The sequence below is a fragment of the Urocitellus parryii genome, chromosome 11 (genome assembly GCF_045843805.1).
Source record: "Urocitellus parryii isolate mUroPar1 chromosome 11, mUroPar1.hap1, whole genome shotgun sequence".
Lineage (NCBI taxonomy): Eukaryota > Metazoa > Chordata > Mammalia > Rodentia > Sciuridae > Urocitellus > Urocitellus parryii.
Genome location: NC_135541.1, coordinates 43,134,669 through 43,153,242, shown reverse-complemented (window position 1 = coordinate 43,153,242; position 18,574 = coordinate 43,134,669). Strand labels below are relative to the sequence as shown.

The 18,574-nt window shown below is 39.5% G+C and overlaps 1 pseudogene; it reads right to left on the bottom strand.

The window, feature by feature from the left end:
- Positions 1-2,749, bottom strand: part of LOC113195619 (large ribosomal subunit protein eL32 pseudogene) — a 37,404-nt pseudogene extending 34,655 nt beyond the window's left edge.
- Between the last annotated feature and the right edge of the window lie 15,825 nt (positions 2,750-18,574).

Below are 18,574 nucleotides of genomic sequence, written 5' to 3'. Positions count from 1 at the left end.
CCCCCAAACTAAAACAAACAAACTCATTTGCCATACAAATTGTTTACGATTCATTAAAAAGCAAAATTGCATATCCCGGAGCTGGCAGCTGAGGCCGAGCCTCCACGGGCGGAGGGGGTATTCACTGAGTTGCCTTTGTATGCTGGGACGACCACGCTGGAGGTTCCCACTATGAACCGGAGTCTGTGCAGCCAGATGACACATGAGGTAATTTTAAAGCTTTATTTGCCTTTAGTGTGAAACTCAGATCTTGTACTGTCCTTTGCTTAGAGAATCTTATCAGCCAGGGGGACGTTTAATTTTTTTTTTCAGTTATTTGGGGAAAATTATTTGGGGTAGTGAGATGGGGATGTGGAAGGAGAGGGCATGAGTGCTATTTAAGGAAAGAGATCTAAGAGAAAATGTGAAATGTGTATTATTTTAATTAGTCCTCTCCCCCTTCATCAAAGTCCTTCCTCAATTTCCCATCCATAGTGGGAAATTTACATTAGAGTTATTTGTAACTGGTAGATCTAAAACGCAATGGCATGTGGTCAACTTTAAGGGAAACAAACAAACAAACAAAAAATCAATTTATCTCCTAGGATAACTTCTGTAAAGATTGCTCTGATTTCTCACGCTTTTCAAAGCAAAGCCCTAGAAGCAGAGAAGTAGAGAGAAACTTTCCTGCAATATGCAGCCTAAACAGCAGCATGTGAGCTTTCAGCATTGTTTATTTTTAGTCAACTGCATTGCTAAATGTTTCCACCACTTTTATATGTTATATTCCCGGCGGTAAAACATCTGTAAAATAATTTTAAATGAAAAGCAACTTCCAAGTAAACTTTACAAAAAAGAAATGACAGTTTTCCAAGTTTTAAAAAAAGAAACATTTGGTGATCTTTGCAAGAAATGAAAAAGATGACACAATTTGCCATAAAAAGTAACAGTCTATAAAATCTAGGAGCTCTTGAAATGCAAGGAAGTAGAATCTTTCCCCAAGAAAATGACATCAGCATAGTTTTTTTTTTTTTAAGCTTACAACTTAGCCTGGAAAATAATAGCCAAACCAATCAGTATATTCATTTCTAGTGTTTAACAAGCTGCAGAAGGTAAAGCAATAGGCGACATCAGCACATACAAGTAAACCATTTTTTTTTTTTTTTTTTTTTGGCTAGCAGAAACGCTAATGGGAAAATAAATACCCTGAATAAAAGTTCAGGGTCGAAGTGGATAGTCTACCACTAGTCTCATTAGCCAAAAGCTGCATGGAACATTGTCCTGAAATCACTGGTAAAGTTTCTAAGGTCTAGTTAAGAAATTGCAAGTTAAAACGCACATGTACACACATACCCACAACCACTTTTACTCAAGTCCTTGGAATGGACACACTGTATCCCAAGAAGCAGCCGAATAGAATCCTGCTGGTAGTTCACTTTTAATTGTCTCTCAGTCCTCCAAATTCCTAAAACTTGCCAAAATGATACCACCATTGGTCCAGGAAGGGGAAGGGAGAACTCTTTCTGCAGTTCATACAGTGAAAGCAGCCATGCCCTGTTTTGTAATTCCATTCGCCAGTCTCCCCCTTCAACATTACTCTCTCTGTCTTTTTTTTTTTTTTTTTTTTAAACTGATATCTATGTGAAATGAGCTGAAGTTCACGGTCCAGTTAGGAACGGATAATACATTCATTGTCCTGGCAGCAAACTTTTTTTTCACTCCCTGGAAGAATTCACGCTTGCCGCAAGAATAATAATTACGGAAAACTAGAAATGCACTGCTAACGAATTAATCCTTAACGGACACCACCCTAACGAGGGCAGTAATGATTTGAGGACTCTCTTCCTCACAGGACCTGCCTCTCCTGTGACAATGAGCTATTGTGCATCCTCCCAACCCACTCTACCTCTTATAGATCCAAGAAGTCAAAGGTTGTCTGGCCTGGTTGACCATGACATGTGAGTTAACTCATTCTGCGGGCGCATGATAGAACTTTATTAAAACTTTATTTGTATCCACAGTAACTACAAAGAAAGGATGTGTGGGTCTTTTCCACTCAGAGCTAGAGTTCATAAGAGAACTCTGACATAAATAAATGCAGAAAAGTTAGATGAGAGCTACTGGTTCCCTAATGGGAGACAGGGAGTTGGGGGGGACCCAGGGCAATTTCACAGGTGACTTCCAGCAACCCAATTACTGGGGCAAGACCAGGGCTGGCTTCTCCCCAGTGCCCAACATGCATCCCAAGAAAATACCAAAGCCAAGGAAAACCACACACCCGCTAGTCCCTGAAAACAAAACTAAAGGGGCCGTGAAACTAGAGAAAGGGGCAAAAGCTGAGGGGGGCAGAAGAAACATTTCATTTTCTACCCCAAGACCGGCTTGACTAAAAATACCCACACTTCCACCTTAAAACTTCTGATACTCTTTAAAAAAAAAAAAAATAGCAACCTTCAAATACTGTCCCATGGAAAACAAGGGCAAGCATTGCTGAGAACTCAAGTTGCAGAGTGGCAGAGAGAGAGGGAGGGTGGCAAGAGGAAGCAGTGTGAGACTGCCTCACTGAAGAGTGTGAAAAAAATCAAATGTGAGTTTGATGAATGTGAGGTCTGGGACATTTTGTCAAAGAGGGAGGGAAAGTAGAAAAGGAAAAAAAAAAAAAAAAAAAAAAAGGCAGTCCCCGCTGCCAACTCACCATCCACCAAGTTCTGGCCGAGATGTCGTAGCAGAGCTGCCATTTGATGGAGCCGTCGGAAGCTTTCCCTGCCATTACGCTGTCAGCAAGCTTCATCTGATGCTAACTCACGGGAGATAAGACACCTAATTGAGAAAACATTTGCAGTGGCATGTGGGGCAACATGTAGTCCGGTCCATACCATATGGAATCATGGGTAAAAAAAAAATCTCCTTGACAATGAACCAATCTCTCACAGACCCAGTGGCAAGGTGAAGTGGAGATGAAAAGTCTTCTGCTGCTAGCACTGTCTCCTCTCTCCTTTTTAAAAAACAAGAGCCCACTGCTACACATCAAAGGGAGGTGGTTAAAATTAGGGCTTCATCACTCAGATGATTTTGGTCTGCAAGGTTTTTCCTTTCCTTCCAACAACCAATCCCCCCCTCTTTTTTTTTTTTTTTTTTTTTTTTAAGGAGAATAAAGAGATTTAATAGGACAAAGGCAGGTAGTGGACTGCGGAGGGAGATCGCCACAGGCTATTAGCCTAAAATTTCTGCTTGACAGATGGAACTGCTTAGAGACTATCATGCAATGTTTTGGGCTTTTTTTTTTTTTTTTCCCCCTACCCGCCCCCCCCTCGACTTTAAGTCTGATTCAGTATCTGTTTTTCACAGCCACTTTTTTCAAGAACGTGAGCTGTGCATTTAAAAAAAAAATGTTTAGTTCAGTTTTGCTGTCTTACACATCTCGGTTGGAAGCAAAGTGAAAAAGTCTAGAACTAAATCTGGGAAGAGCTGAACAGGTTTTCCAAGGAGTAAAAACAATTCTAGGGGGAAATATTTCTCCTTCTTTACCTTATTATTATTATTATTTTAAATTAAATTATTAGTTAATTTGGTTCTGAAAGGATCTGAATATGAGATGACAGCCTTCGAAGTCCTTTGATATATTTTTTTTTTTGGATGTGTGTTTTCATGTGAGTAAATAAATACTTTACTGACATGTTACAAGTTGTATCTGAGGCGAGGCACACCCTATATTTTCTGTTGCCTTTAAAAAAATTAATTCTGGACTTCTCCATCCTTAGAAAATAATCGGTCATTATCCATTCAGTTTAACACAATTCAGGCTAAACTTGACATGGGTACCTCCTTAATCAGGGAAAATCACTTCTGATTTCCTTACTGTAACTCAGCCATTTTTTTTTAATAGGGATTTTTAACCACACGTTCTTTTTTTTTTTTAAGCATTAAAAAAAAAAATCAACCAACCGCAGTATGAACCTATCAATAAGAAGGGCTGTAAAAACAATTTTTTTTTAAGTGAGAAAAACTCTAGACAACTGCTGAATTTCAACCATTTTATTTAGGATCAAGGGATGGGGGTGGGAAAGGAAGTAAAGAGAATGACTTGAACTTGTTATATTTTATTCCTTTAAACCAAGTGACATGAGAAACTGCAGAAATAGCTTTATAAGAGCTGCGTACCAAACATCTCCTAATTTTTTTCTGAACATAAGCAATTCTTTGATCCCCAGGAACCTACCAGTGAAACTCTACAGCTCTTACATCAAGACCTTCAATGTGGGCACTTCAGAGCATGGGAGAATTTACCTACCACTATTTCTCAGAGTGATTGAACTGTGATTATTTTAAAACAGTTAAGCACTGACAGCCCAAGTATCCACTGAATTTTTTTCAATCCTATTTTTGATGAGCAAATATTTTGATAAACTGATTCAGATCATAAACTCTAAGTTCCAAAGAGGTTAAATTTGGTGGCTTTTTGCTTTCTTATTTCTGATCTCTTCCTTAGTAGGTATTATTTTACCCATTTAGCATCATGGTATTATGGTAGATAGTTGTTTTGACAAAAATAATTTCATTAAAGCAGATTTCATCCAGTTGCACCAGAAATGTTTTCTAATTTCAAGCCTGATGTGCGGAGTGCATCTAGGAGTAAACCACAAATAAAATAAATAAAACACTTTTTTCCCCTTTCTCAGCTCTCATTGTACTTGGATTTCTTCTCATAGTAAGAAGGTAGGAGTTGGTACCGAGAATTAATATCAGAAGTAAATATTGTTATCACTCTTAGCAAGCCTCTTTGTATTCTTTATCACCCTGGTTTCCACTCTCTTTTCAGAAGTGGCTGCGGTAGCACAGGAAATTTTAGTTACCTTTAGTGCCCCCTGAATGGCACATGGTCCTTCTACCAGACACTTGCCCGGGGCTTGCCTGCCGGAACATCGATTGCCTTGTGCAATTGCAGTGTCATTAAAATGACTTGCCCTTTCTTCAGTTTTCCATCTAGAGAAAGATAAGGAAAGAAGTTGTGAATTTTATACAAAATGTAAAACAGCATCCCCCTAAAAAAAATGGAAAAGGAAAAAGAAAAAAAGAAATAAAGTAACATTCTGTCTTTGTACCAGCCTGCAATTCCATATCATCCACTCTGACTTGCCTCTGACAAGTAGCCCAAAACCAAAGTTTCCTTGTGTTAGGGTCCCTCCAGCTTCCTCCTGGGGGCATATAGGCACATGGATATCTTGGACATCTGAGCCCACAGCTTTACAGTTTCTAAGTTTGTTCCACAGCAACCTGTGAAGTTGGTGGCGTCTCTTGTGAGAGCCGTGACGTTTCTGAGCCAGAACATCCTATGTATGCCCATTATTTATGAATGAATGGGGCATAAAGTAAACTGGAGTCCAGATTTCACTTTGCGAGTGATGAAATACCAGGCAAGATGTTGCAGGAGATGGCACAGTAGTTTTGAACAAAGAAATGATAACTATGATTGGATAATAGTGTTTTAAATCCAGAACAATTAGGTGCATTTAACTTTATCATTGTTCTCTCTTCCCCATACCGCAATCAGTCCTTTCATAGTGTGCCCCTTTGTTAATAGCCTTAAAACAAGATTAAATAAAACATGTTAAATATTGCAATTATTGTGGGAAATAAAATTATTTGGTGAGCATAATGGGGAGCAATTCAAGCATTTAACATGATCCAGGAAACGCTACTCCAAACAATTGCATTTGCTTTATGCATTTTTCCCCTTTGATTGCTGACAGATGCCTTTTTGGAAACAAACATCTAAATGGTTTGCCTTCAGTCAGAAAAAAAAAAATATAACAGAGAGCGGCTACATGTTTTGAATTTAACTCTTGTCATTTGAATATTTCTTCCCAGTGTACGTGAATGAATCTAAGGCAAAAACAGCACTCCCCTCAAGAAATAAGCCCGTCAGAATTTGGCTTTCTTATTTCCTTTGAGCATGCATTATAAGAAGTGAGATGCCCTAGCCTTGGAGTCAGGTGGCCAGGAACAGAGGGATGATGGGGGAGTATGACAAAGGGAACCGACTTTTCCTGATGTGACACCCTGGGCATGTCACTTTCCAGCCTCACTCTGGTCATCCTGGCCAATGGTCCCCCAGTGAAGAACCTCCTTTTGTTTAATGGAAAGAATATCAGAGAGCTCAGAGGATGGAGGATTCCCATCTGGGTCTTTCCTGCAGTGCATTTGGAAAAGACTTTGGAGATTCTGCCGCCAACAGGTGTACAATACCAAGGAGAGGTTTTGGTTTTTGTTATATGTCATTAAAAGGCAATATGTATTGGGATGTAAGTGTTTTTCATAGGCTGGAGAATAGAGCCATTGAGAGCACTGTTTATGAAGTCTTATAGTCTGGCTCTGCTGGTTACTGTGTAACCTCTCCCAGATTACTTGACCTCTCTGATTCTGTGTCCCATACTAATTAGGAAAATAAAGACAATAGCATTTATTAAGTTTGCCTGTCTGTGCATATATATAATCATAGTTAAAAGCAAAAATATGCATCAGGTGACTGGTCCCTGATAGGTAATGAGTGTTCAGTCAAAGATATCATATTGTTATTGATGTTTTGTTTTTATTAGACCCCTCTTGAGCAGAGGCCCCTGTCTTCCCTTCTGGCCCTTGAGATTCTTGAGGGCAAGGGCCATGTCTTACTCATCTGATTAACTATAAGATTCAAGTGCTGGGGAAATAGTAGGGGTGGCTCCCTCAGTGGTTTGGGAAAGCTAGTAAACAGGCACAGAATATTTAGTCAAGGTGAGTTCGATTGCGTTCTTCTTATACGTGCCCAGACTTTTCTTCAATGCTGGCTCAAGCTGTTGCCCTTCTAGTATGTCATCTACCTTCCCAACTTAATGCCCCCCGTCCACAGGGACCTCTGGCTCCTTTGACTTCCTACTGCCTCCTTATCTGTATCATCCACTGGTGCTTTATAGAGACTGGCTGTATCACTACCTGTTTTTGATGAACATATGTCTTTTATTCATTCATCCATTAAATAGCAATTTTTGCAGTGCAGGCAATTAAATTTTTTTCCCTCCTTTTTAAGTTTTGTTTCCAGGACCCATGAAAATGTGAAACTCTAGAAGAGCAACTTGATTTTGAATGCAGCATACAGTTCACAGCTGACGTTCATTGATTGAGTGCTTCCTCTTGGGCAGGCACTGTTCCAAGAGCTTTATGTAATTTTTTCCAGGTAGGTTCCTATGAGGTAGGATCTATTATTAGCCTCATTTTACAAACAGGAAAACAGACTCCAGGAGGTGAAGTGACTTGTTTAGGGTTCCAGAGTTAGAGGTGGAAGGAAGCCCATGCCTAGGAAACATGAATCCAGAGCTTCACTTCTCTGGCGTTGTCTGCTAAATCAAGAAAGGAGGGCAATCACAGGATTGAGCGCCTGCTACGCACCTTCTTTAAAGGTGATTTAAGGTCTGATGTGCCACGGAACTTCCACAACATCCCCAGGAGGTGGCGATTATTATTTTCAATTGGCAGGTCAGGGTCCAAAGGGCAGGAGCCTAAAGATCCACACCAACCAAGAAGAGCATAGATTCAGCCCTGCATCTGCTTGATAAAAAAAAAAAAAAAGAAGAAAAATCCCATACCTTTCCTCGTCTTCCAACCAGCTACAGCTAGCTCTCAGAAGATATTTTGTGTTTCTTTTGTACAGTTCAATGTTGGGCTCAACAGCTTTGAATAATCAGAATGTTAGAAGTGACAAAATTAGAAATGTACCCTATTGCTGAGGCTATGGAGGAGTTTAGGGTAATGGGTACCTGAGATTTAAAAAAAAAAAAAAGCCTGTACTGGATAGGGATTATCTACTGTTAACACCTAGATCTTTCCTCTAACTGTAGTCAGGTGGAAAATCCTAAGGGTATTCACGACATCACTATCTAACCCTACTAATGAGCGTGTACTCACGCGTCAGCCCTGGCGTGAGAGGAAGAATCATAGGTAAGCCCCCAAGTGCCAAGCTCTTTGGTGGAATATTTATTCTTTTTTGATGAAAGAAATCTAGTCCTCTGCACAGGTACACATCATCACCAGGTGAGACTGTGGTGACTTAAATAAACAGGTGCACCAAGTCACCTGGCACACTTTCCTCACCCTATGGCAGAAGTGAATTACATGAAGCTGAAAAGGGTGAAATTGTGGAATGCCAGGGGGGTCCAGACAGCCACATCCATTTTAAGGAGATGCCCAGAGATTGCTCAGATTCTTGATTGTGTGTATATATATATATTTTCTTGAGAGAAATATTGATAATGTTTTCAGGAGAAACTCACCTGCCATATCCTGCACAGAATGAGTTTTCTTCTTGGTAGCGGTTCTTGTGCCTCGCTTCCATTTGAAAATTCTTTGACTCTCTCTCTCTATTTTCTGTTAGCCGGCTGCCACCCGAGATTGGACTAAACCCTCTGTCCCTTGTTAAAAAAGAAAAAAAAAAAAAAGAAAACACACACAGCACAACCCTCTAATAAGTATATTCACAACTTCTATGCGAGGCGCTTAAGAAAACGAAAAGGTTAATATATTCTAACTAGATGTTAGGTATAGAATGTCAGATCTGTCAAATTTCATTATAACTTGCTGCTCATTGGAAAAGATTTGATTTCTTTTGCCACTGTCCTACTATGTTCAAGTCACAGACTGCCAGCAGCAGCCCACTGAAGACCACAGGCTGGCAGTGAGCGGGCTCGAGTGGGAAACCAGCCGCAAGGACCATCTGTTTCCGATTTCTAGCTGAGCCAAGATGTGCAGCGGAGTGCATTCCATTCACCAGGCCAGCTTCTCCCCTGCTCAAGTTATTAGTGTTACAAGTGAAATGATCTTTTCCAAACAGCAGGGGAGCTATAATCCTTATGGAACAGGACTTTAAAACACACATGCACTCACAAAACACACACACATCACACACACACACACAACATTCAGACATCTTTTGTTAAAGTTGTGGGGGAGGCTGCTTGTAAAGTGAGTTACAGCCTTTATGGGGTTTATAAAGCATGTTTTATTAAGCATGATCACCTCTGAGGCAGCAGCATATACTTTGGCCTCATTTAGTCTAATTGAATGATCAACTATCTTTAGGATGCCTTTTGTGACCCTGGTTAAAAATGATAAGAAGGAGGTATTTAAACTGCCTTTAAATAAATGAACCACTTTCAAAATGATCATGGATTTTTAGGAATAATCAATGGGAGCCCTTGCGCTCTGCTGGCCCAGGAGAACCAGTCTCATAGATGTGGCCAGAGTGGAGGCTTCCTAGCCAGTTATTCTATGTCAAAGGATCCATGTGGCTGGGGCTGTTGTATAAGTTGGGCGGGGGGGGGGGGCAGTGTTCAACTATATCTTTTTTATTTGGTGTTGATCTTCTGCCTGTTTCAAGACTGATAATTTTTAGAAAAATTTGTAGGTGAAGAAGCAAAGCTGATTGTGAAACAATGTGATAAAAATGATAAGAGAAGACCTTGATTAATTATATTCCAAGCCTGTATTAGTAACAGGTGATCACTATTAGGTGCTCAGAGAAAAAAGACATGAGGTCCACTTTCAAGGACCTCTGCAGCTCTCACTGGGGAAATGGATGCAGGAGCAAATACATACGTGACAGAGTGACAGGCCAGAGTAGGGCACTCTGGGTACTTCCAATGATGTGTTGCCTGACTCTGTGTTGTCACAGGTCCTCTGTAGGCTTCTCTGCAGAACAGGGATGGTGAGGGATGGTTATGAGAGTTCAAAGAACTATAACCTAGCATATAAAAGGACAAAGGTCCCTCACAGACACCTGGCAGTTCTTCCTGTATGGTGGTTTCTTCTAGTTCCCCCCCCCCCCAAATACTTGCTGACTTATAAATCAAGACAGGTTTCTCTTTTGTGGAGGAGAGGCACACTGAATCTAGGAAGGTTGCCTAGGCTGTGACTCCCTGCATGTGTCAGTAGCCTTATATCACAGGTGTCCCAAGGGCAAGGCCAGCTGAGGGCGCTGCATAGAGTTAGAAATAATGAGGTGCCTAATCAAGCTTTGGGTTCATGGTGAATGAGAGAATGATTTTTGCAAAAATGGACTTGTTTTCTCAAAGCAGAGATCACATACATACCATTCATTTCAAGTGAGGAGGGGGGAGAAGAAAGACCAAGTCTCTTATTTTGCAGGTTAAGAAAATGAGGCCCAGCAGAGACAATTACTTGGAGTCATCGAGCAAGTTCATGTCAAGGACAGGGCTCCAATCTAGAGGTGGTAGTTGTCAGTGACTCTGTTGGACTCTGCACTGGTGGTTTCATAGTGTTTGAAGAACTGTGTCCTGAATTGCATTCAGATGCACATGAGCTCCTGCCAATGCTGCTGCTTCTACTGGTATTATATGCCTGGCAGTGTCATCAATGTCCTTACTCGTGTTTATGGACATTACTGGAGGTTATCTGCAGAGCTCCTTTATTGAGTAGATAGAAAAGCAATGTCCCACATAGATTTGCTGAAAGCAAAGTTTGGGACTTGTGTGAGGCTTGTGGAGGGAGATTCTCATGCAAGTTTATTGGGGTGGCTGGATCCACATCTACAGGGGAATGCAGGAAGGCCTAGGCAGGGGAGGAGTTAATCAGTTCAGTTCTAACCCAGGCCCAGTGAATCCACAGGGAACTGGAAGCTGAGTGCCCTTGCAGAATTATCCTGAATTGGGGGAAGGATGCCAGGACATGGTATTCCTGCAGTGACTAAGCAGCCACTGAATAAGAGCTGTCTCAGGGAAAAGTAAAAGACCACACTAGGCAACAAACAGAGACCAAACCCAGAGGAGTCCCAGTAGCTGGGAGAGCAGTTGGATGCCCAGGACCCACTCACATCCAGAGGAGTCAACAAGTTCCTTAACCCTGAGATATATAGTCCACGGCTCTACACGTTTCTGAATGGCAGAGACCAGGTTCCACTCTCCATTTTGACAAAATCTATCTGGTAAATCTGGGAGTATCCCTCCTTCTTCAGAAACACCAGGGAGCAGAAAAAGGTAGACAAGGCATTGAGGACAATGCTGGGCATTTCCTGGCTCGTCAAGTTGCCCAGTGACAGGCGCTTTTTATGGCAAATACAGAAGTTCAGTGAATGAATGAAAGTGCATTTGGAGTGGGTCTAGACACAGGCAGTCAAGTCTCTGAGCCTCTAAAGAGTCTTGGTGGAAGCACTGCTGGCACATTCCAGGGACATTGCATCTGTGGAGAACAGGAGTGGGTGGTGGGGGGGTGGGCAGGAAAGTCAGCAGGGGAGTGAAAATTGTTGTCTCTTATATTCCAGATGTTTTCATCTCTACCATAGAGCACCTGGTCAAGGAAAAACACACACACACAAAAGAAACCCCCAACTCTGAAGCATTCATGGTAGGCCATGATTAAATTCTTTACTTCAGAGATATACTTTGGAGGGTAAATTAAAGTCCTCATGGTTTCTTTTTAAAAAATTTTTCATTTGTTCTAATTAGTTGTACATGACAGTAGAATGCATTTTGACACATCATACACAAAAGGAGTATAACTTCTCATTTGTCTGGTTGTGCATGATGTAGATTTGCATAGGCCATGTAATCATATGTGCACATAGGGTAATCATTTCCAATTTATTCTACTATCATTCCTATCCCTATGCCCCCTCCCCTCCTTTTACCCCCTTCTCTTTATTCCAAAATACCACTGTATCTCCCCTCCCCATGCCCACCCCTGCTTATTGTAAATCAGCATCCATATATCAGAGAAAACATTTGGCCTTTGGTTCTTTGGGACTGGCTTATTTTGTTTAGCATAATATTCTCCAATTCCATTCATTTACCAACCCCCCAATGATTGCTTAAAAGGGAAAGTGTTTGGTAAGGAGTTGGAAGAAGGCTTTAGCGTATCCTCCCTCCTCCTCTGCTCCCCAGCTCTTCAATTTCTTTTTATTTGTGTCCTCCATTAGATTCTTTTATCTTTCTATAACATTGAAGAAAGAAGCCATCTGAAGTTTTGAGCTGAGGTCCATTTTGCATTTTACTGGTAGTGCACATGATATGAATGGCTGTAAATCCTACGGGTACCCAGATCCTCTAGACAATCATTTTTCCTGAACCTTGATGGAAATTTGTTTCTGTTTGTTCTTCCCTGACCTACACATTGCACAATCAGTTTTGCAGGGGATCACAGACTGCCCCTCATGAGGAACAGGGTTTCCATATCCATTTTGGGTGATTTTCCTTTCATTTCTGTCCTATTGGCCAGGTGTGAACTTCTCCCTTGACTCTCTCTGCCTCTCCACATCCCATTCAGAGCACATACTTTCAGTTAACTTTGATTTGTCTCTCTCTCTCTCTCTACTTTCCTACTTCCATTCCTCCCTTTTATTCTTCCTTCCCATTTTTATCGAGTTCCTCTTATATTCTGTACACTGTACTAATTACTAAGCTGTGCAATTATAATCAGGACTTCAAAGCTCTTGTCCTTGGAGCAGATAACCAAGCCACTCCAATTCAGTGTGTAGTCCCTGTGTTGGGAAAATACGGGGCATTAAGGGAGAACAGAAAAGGCCTTCAAACTTAGCAGAGAGATGTTGTTACTGGTGGGTTATGCATTTTCTGCTACAAGTAATAGTGAGGTTTGGCTTGAAGGATGACAAGGGTTAGGGCAGGTATTGGGAGGGGAATGATTGTCAGAATGTTGCAGGCCAAAAGAGGAGCATGGAAAAGACCTGAAGGGAGCCTGGTAGCTTGGTTCTCCTGAACACTGCTTCATGAGGCTGGAGAGCCTCACAGTTCCTCACCATTTTTTCTCTCTGGGAATGGATGTATGGTCCGCCATTTTATTTCTGCATGGCCCATGGGCTAAGAGTGGTTTTCACCTTTCCAAATGGTTAGTAAAAAATGAAAAAAAGAAGAATAATATATTGTGAGACTTAACTATTATATAAAATTCAGATTTCAGGGTTTCATAATGGAGTTTAGGTGACATAGTCGTGCTCATTTTATATATTGTCTACAACTGCTTCTGTGCTATGGCAGCAGAGAAACAAGTATGATGGGAACCCTATGGCTTCAGGAGCCTGAAATGCTTACAATCTAGCACTTTACAGAAGAAGGTTTTATGACCCCTGGCCTAGAACACAGAGCTCAGGGCATGGAGTGCAACAAGCCTGGATTGCAACTCTGGTTCATTGGCTTTGAGCTGTGTGACCTTTGGAGAATTTCTTATACTGTGTTGATTTCCTTATTTGCAAATGATAATAACAGTATTTTGCAGGCTTGTGAAGATGGAAGAGGATATTTCATATAAAGCTCCTGGGAATAGTAAGTCCTGACATAAATTTATTAATCAAAATAGTTAATGATAATTTCACTGCTTTGTGTGATTAATAAGTGATAATATAAATATGATACCATTTTGAACTTCTGTAATCATTGTCATAATGTCTGCTTTGGGAATTTCTGTTAATAGATCAATAGGTAAAAAGAAAATTATATTTGTGAAAGTGAGAGTAGAAAGCTGTTTCCAGAGCTCCTCAAAATAATAATTATAGCTGAACTTGATTGATTACCTGCAGTGACACAATGCTGTGTAGTTTGCAGGAATTGTCTCACTTGATCATCACTTCAAACCTAAGAGGTAACTACTATTGTCATTCAGTACAGAGGCTCAGAGAGGTTATGTAATTTAACCCACGTCAGCTAGTAGGAGGTAGAGCATGACTTGAGCTGGGACAGTCTGATGTCAAAGTTTCTGTTTCAACCACTCTATTTTTGCACATATCTGAGGAGAACCAGAAATCCTCAATGCAGAGTTCACACTGATCCTGGGTAGTTGGCATATTGGAATATTAGTCTGAAACAAGCTCTACACTGGTATCAAACAGGAAAATGCTGTTGCAACTCCCTGAGTGAATTTCTCAGAGGAGCCCCATAACACGTACAACTAAGATACCTTCTTGAGCATTGTCCTATAAAGGTGGTCTCATGTGTCATCCATTATTTGCGTTTGGGGTATTAGTGAGATGCACTGGGTGTGTACAGATGGAGGATGTTGGTCTGTATTCCTGGGACAGCATGTTGTGATTGATCAGATCTGTTTGGTTTTCAAGAATGTGCTCACAAATGATTCCACCAACAACCAAACTATTACATATGCATATATGATGGTCTTAATTTGGTAATTACATTGTAATGGTTAATTTGAAATTTTCAACTTGATTGGATTAAGAGATGCCAAGGATTAAGAGGCTTATGGGTGTATGGATAAGGGTGTGTCTAGGAATGATTGGCATGTGGGATAACTGAAATGGAGACTCTCCCTAAGTATGGGCAGCACTGTCCATGGCTTGGATGGAATAACTGTTGGAACAACAAGGAAGCAACGATTCTTCTTGAACGGGTTCTTGATTGCTGCTGTGATCATCTGAGGATATAGGACTCTTTGCTCTTCACTCTTCCAAAGTGGACTCTGCCAGAGATTCCCCAGAAGTCTCTGGTCTCGGACTAGAGTTGCACCATTGATCCCTCTTGTTCTGGGGCTTCAGCCTCTTGGACTGTGCAGCTACTGGTTCTTCCAGCTCTCCAGTCTGCAGACTGCCATTGTGGGCTATCCAGCTTCTGGTCACGTAAGCCAACCTAATAAATATCCTTTTTATAATTATACCTCCTATTGATTCTATTCCTTTAGAGAACCCTAATATATACATGTATATTTTGTAAATATTAAAAAGATGTAAATGTATCAGAATATTCAGTAGCTGTCTGCCTCTAAGGTCTCCAGGAAATAATGGCAAACATTATTGTTATTTTTACTTCTATTTCTTTTAAAAAATTTTTTAAAATTTATTTTGTATTCTATTTTGTTATATATGACAGCAGAATGCATTACAATTCATATTACACATATAGAACACAATTTTCATTTCTCTGGTTATACACAAAGCATAGTCATACCGTTTGTGTCTTTATACATGTACTTAGGGTAATTAATATTAATATTACCATTATTATCTCATTCCACAGTTTTTTCTACCCCCATACCCTTCCCTTTCCCCTTCCAGTCCTTTGTCCTGTCTAGAGTTCATCTAATCCTCCCATGCTCTCCCCACCCAAACCCCATTATGAATCAACATCCTTATATCAGAGAAAACATTCCACATTTGGGGCTTTTGGAATTGGCTGACCTCTGATTTTACCTCTATTTCTACCTCCAGAATTTTTTGTAATTGCACATTAATAAAATAGTACAGTGAATTGATACTATGTGTCAAAGTCTTCAACATCTCTAAGTTATTTAATTTCATAATTCCACCTCTGCTACCATGAAATATTGTATAAATAGATATATGTTCATGTAAAGCCATTTGAAGTGGGGAAAAGAATTGGAAATATTGTATTGTGTGGCACAATGATATCAAAGCACATTATGTAGCCATGAAAGAAAATGCTGTCTACGGATAGGAAATGCTTATGCTGTAATATTGTGAAAAAAGCATGATACAAAATTGGACATTAAGAATTAACATGGTTCAGTGAAAACCCAACAACCTACTCATTAAAAGACAAAAAGAAAACACATTCAAGTATTAATGGTTGTGTATGTAATGGATAGGAGTATACATTTTTCTTCTTTTTCTGTTTCTATGTAATTTCAATTTCAATAGTTCCTTTAACAAATGGATATTATTTCTGTAATGGAAACAAATAGACACTAAAACACTCTTGAACTTGGAAGTGTGTGTCCACTGGTGATAAGTCTTCATTTCCCCTCCCTCCACCTCCCATCACCTGTACCTTTATCTGCGCTGCCTATTGTGATTAGCTGGGTATTTCTCAAGTTGGGCAAAAGATGCTTTATGAGTTGCGATGAATACCAAGCTGGGAACCAGGACAAGTGGATGCTAGCCAGGGCCATGCCACTAACTCACCATGTGCTTCTAAAGGGGAGTTGATATTAGTATCCCTCTAAAATTTTGTAAGTTTATTTTTTACTGTGATATTGAAAAATATGATACTGACATTATAACATTTTAAGTTCTTGGTATAGTATTTTAAAACAATATTACATGGTAGAGCTCTAGGACTTTTTCATTTTGTGTGACTGAAACTCCACATCCTGCAGTTAGCAGCTGCCCATTTCTTTCTCCTCTAGTCCCTAGCAATCACCAGTCTACCTGTTGCTTTTCAGAGTTTGACTATCATATGTAAGTAGAATTATGCAGTATTCGTTCTTCTGTGATTTTTATTTTACTTGCCATAAGGCCCTCATGGCTCATCTTTTAAAAAATTGCTGAATAATATTCCACAAGGTGGAGATCCCATATAATGTTGACTCACTCACTCACCAATGGAAATTTAGGTTGTTTCCAGCTCTTGATCCTTGTGAATAATGATGCAATTAACAGAGGAGTGTAGATATTTCTTGGAGATCCTAATTTCAATTATTTTGGATAAATACCTTGAGGTAAGATAGTTGGATCTTATGATAGGTCTATTTTCAAGCTTTTGAGAATTCGATGCTGTTTTCCACAACTGCTACATACACCATTTTATATTTCTACCTGCAATTTCTCCATCTCCTTGCTAGCACTTGTCATTTTCCAATGTGAGGTGGTGTCTCATTGTGGTTGGATTTACATTTCCCTGATGATCAATGTTGTTGACTATTTTTTTCATCTACTTGTTGGTTACTTGGGTATCTTCTTTGGAGACACATCGGTTTAAATACTTAGCTTATTTTTCAACCAGGATATTTATTTTTTTATTGTTGAGTTGTAGGATTTCCTTATACATTTTGAATACTCAACTTTTATCAGATATATAATTTTCAAATATTTCCTCCCATTTGCTAGATTGGCTTTATCTGTTAATTGCTTCATTTGCTGTGTAGAAACTTTATGGTTCAATGTAGCACTACATGTTTATTTTTGCTTTTAGTTCCTGTTCCATTGGTATTATAGTCAAGAAAACATTTCCAAGATCAATGATATGGAGATTTCCCCTTATATTTTCTTTCAGGAATTTTATAGTTTCAGGTCTCACATTTAAGTCTTTAAGATAATTTAAATTGATTTTTGTGTATAGTGTAAAATAAGGATCCTCTTTCATTCTTTTCATGTATGAATATCCAGTTTTCCCAGTACCAATTATTACAGAGACCATTCTTTTACCATTGTGCACTCTCAGCACTTTTGTAGAAGATTATTTGGTCATGTATGTCTGAATATTCCCCACCCCCGCCATGCCCCGGGCTTTCTGTTCTGTTTCAATAGCACATTTCTATTCTTATGCTAAAAGAAACCAATTTTTAAATGTTGATTCTCTATCTTGAAAATTTGCTAAAGTTATTAGTTCTAACAGCTATTTGTACGTATGTGGACTCTATGGTGTTTAATATATAAGACTATGTTGTCTATGAATGGAGATAATGTTACTTCTTTTCTAATTTGAATGCCTCTGATTTCCTTTTCTTGACTAATTGCTCTGGCTAGGACTTCAGTATTGTGTTGAATAGAAGTTCTGAGAGTATGTGTCTTTGCCTTCCTCTTGAACTTCAAGGAAAAATTTTCATTTTTTTATCATTGACCATGATGTCAGCTAGGGGCTTGCCATATATGGCCTTTATTGGAGTGACATAATTTCCTTTTACTCATAGTTTTTTTTATAGTGTTTTATTATAAGTGGGTGTTAAATCTTGTCAATTGATTTTTTCTGTATCTATTGAGATGATCACATGTTTTAGTCAGCTTTTGCACCACAGTAACTAAAAGAACTGACAATAACAATTGGAGGAGTAAAAGTTTATTTTGAGGCTCATGGTTTTAGAGATCTCTGTCCATAGATGGCTGACTCCATTCCTCAGGGCCCAAGGTCAGGCAGGATATCATGGCAGAAAGGAGAGGTAAAGGAAAGAGAGAGAGAGAGAGAGAGAGAGAGAGAGAGAGAGAGAGAGAGAGATGTGTGTGTGTGTGTGTGTGTGTGTGTGTGTGTGTGTGTGTTTTGAGTGGGGAAAGAGTAAGATCAGGGACAAGAGACACCTCTGCAGGCATGCCCTTAGTGACCTACTTCTTCCAACTGGGACCTACCACTTACAGTATCCACCACCTTCCAAAAATGCCATCAAATTATCAATCCATTAGTGGATAATCCACTGATGAGTTCTGAGCTCTCAGGACTCAATTATTTCCTAAGAGCCCCATCTCTGAACATTGCTGTTCTGGGGACCAAGACTTCAACACAGAGCTTTGGGGGTAAAATTCAGAACTAAACCATAGCATGAGCTAAAATTTTGTTATTTTTGGTGATCTTTTCAAGAAATGATTCTTACCAACAATAAAAATTACATAACATATATGCAATGAAAAAATTAATTGTTTCAATAATTGTTTCTATTATTTTCCTGTTGTATATTTTATTTATTTCTGCTTTAATCTTTATTATTTATTCCGCTGTATACTTAGTTTACTCTTATTTTTAGTTCCTCAACATATAAAGTTAGATTATTTATTTGAGCTCTTTCTTTTTTCTTTTCTTCTTCTTCTTTTTTTAAATATGAACATTTACTATGACATTTCTTCTTAGAATCTATTTGCTGAATC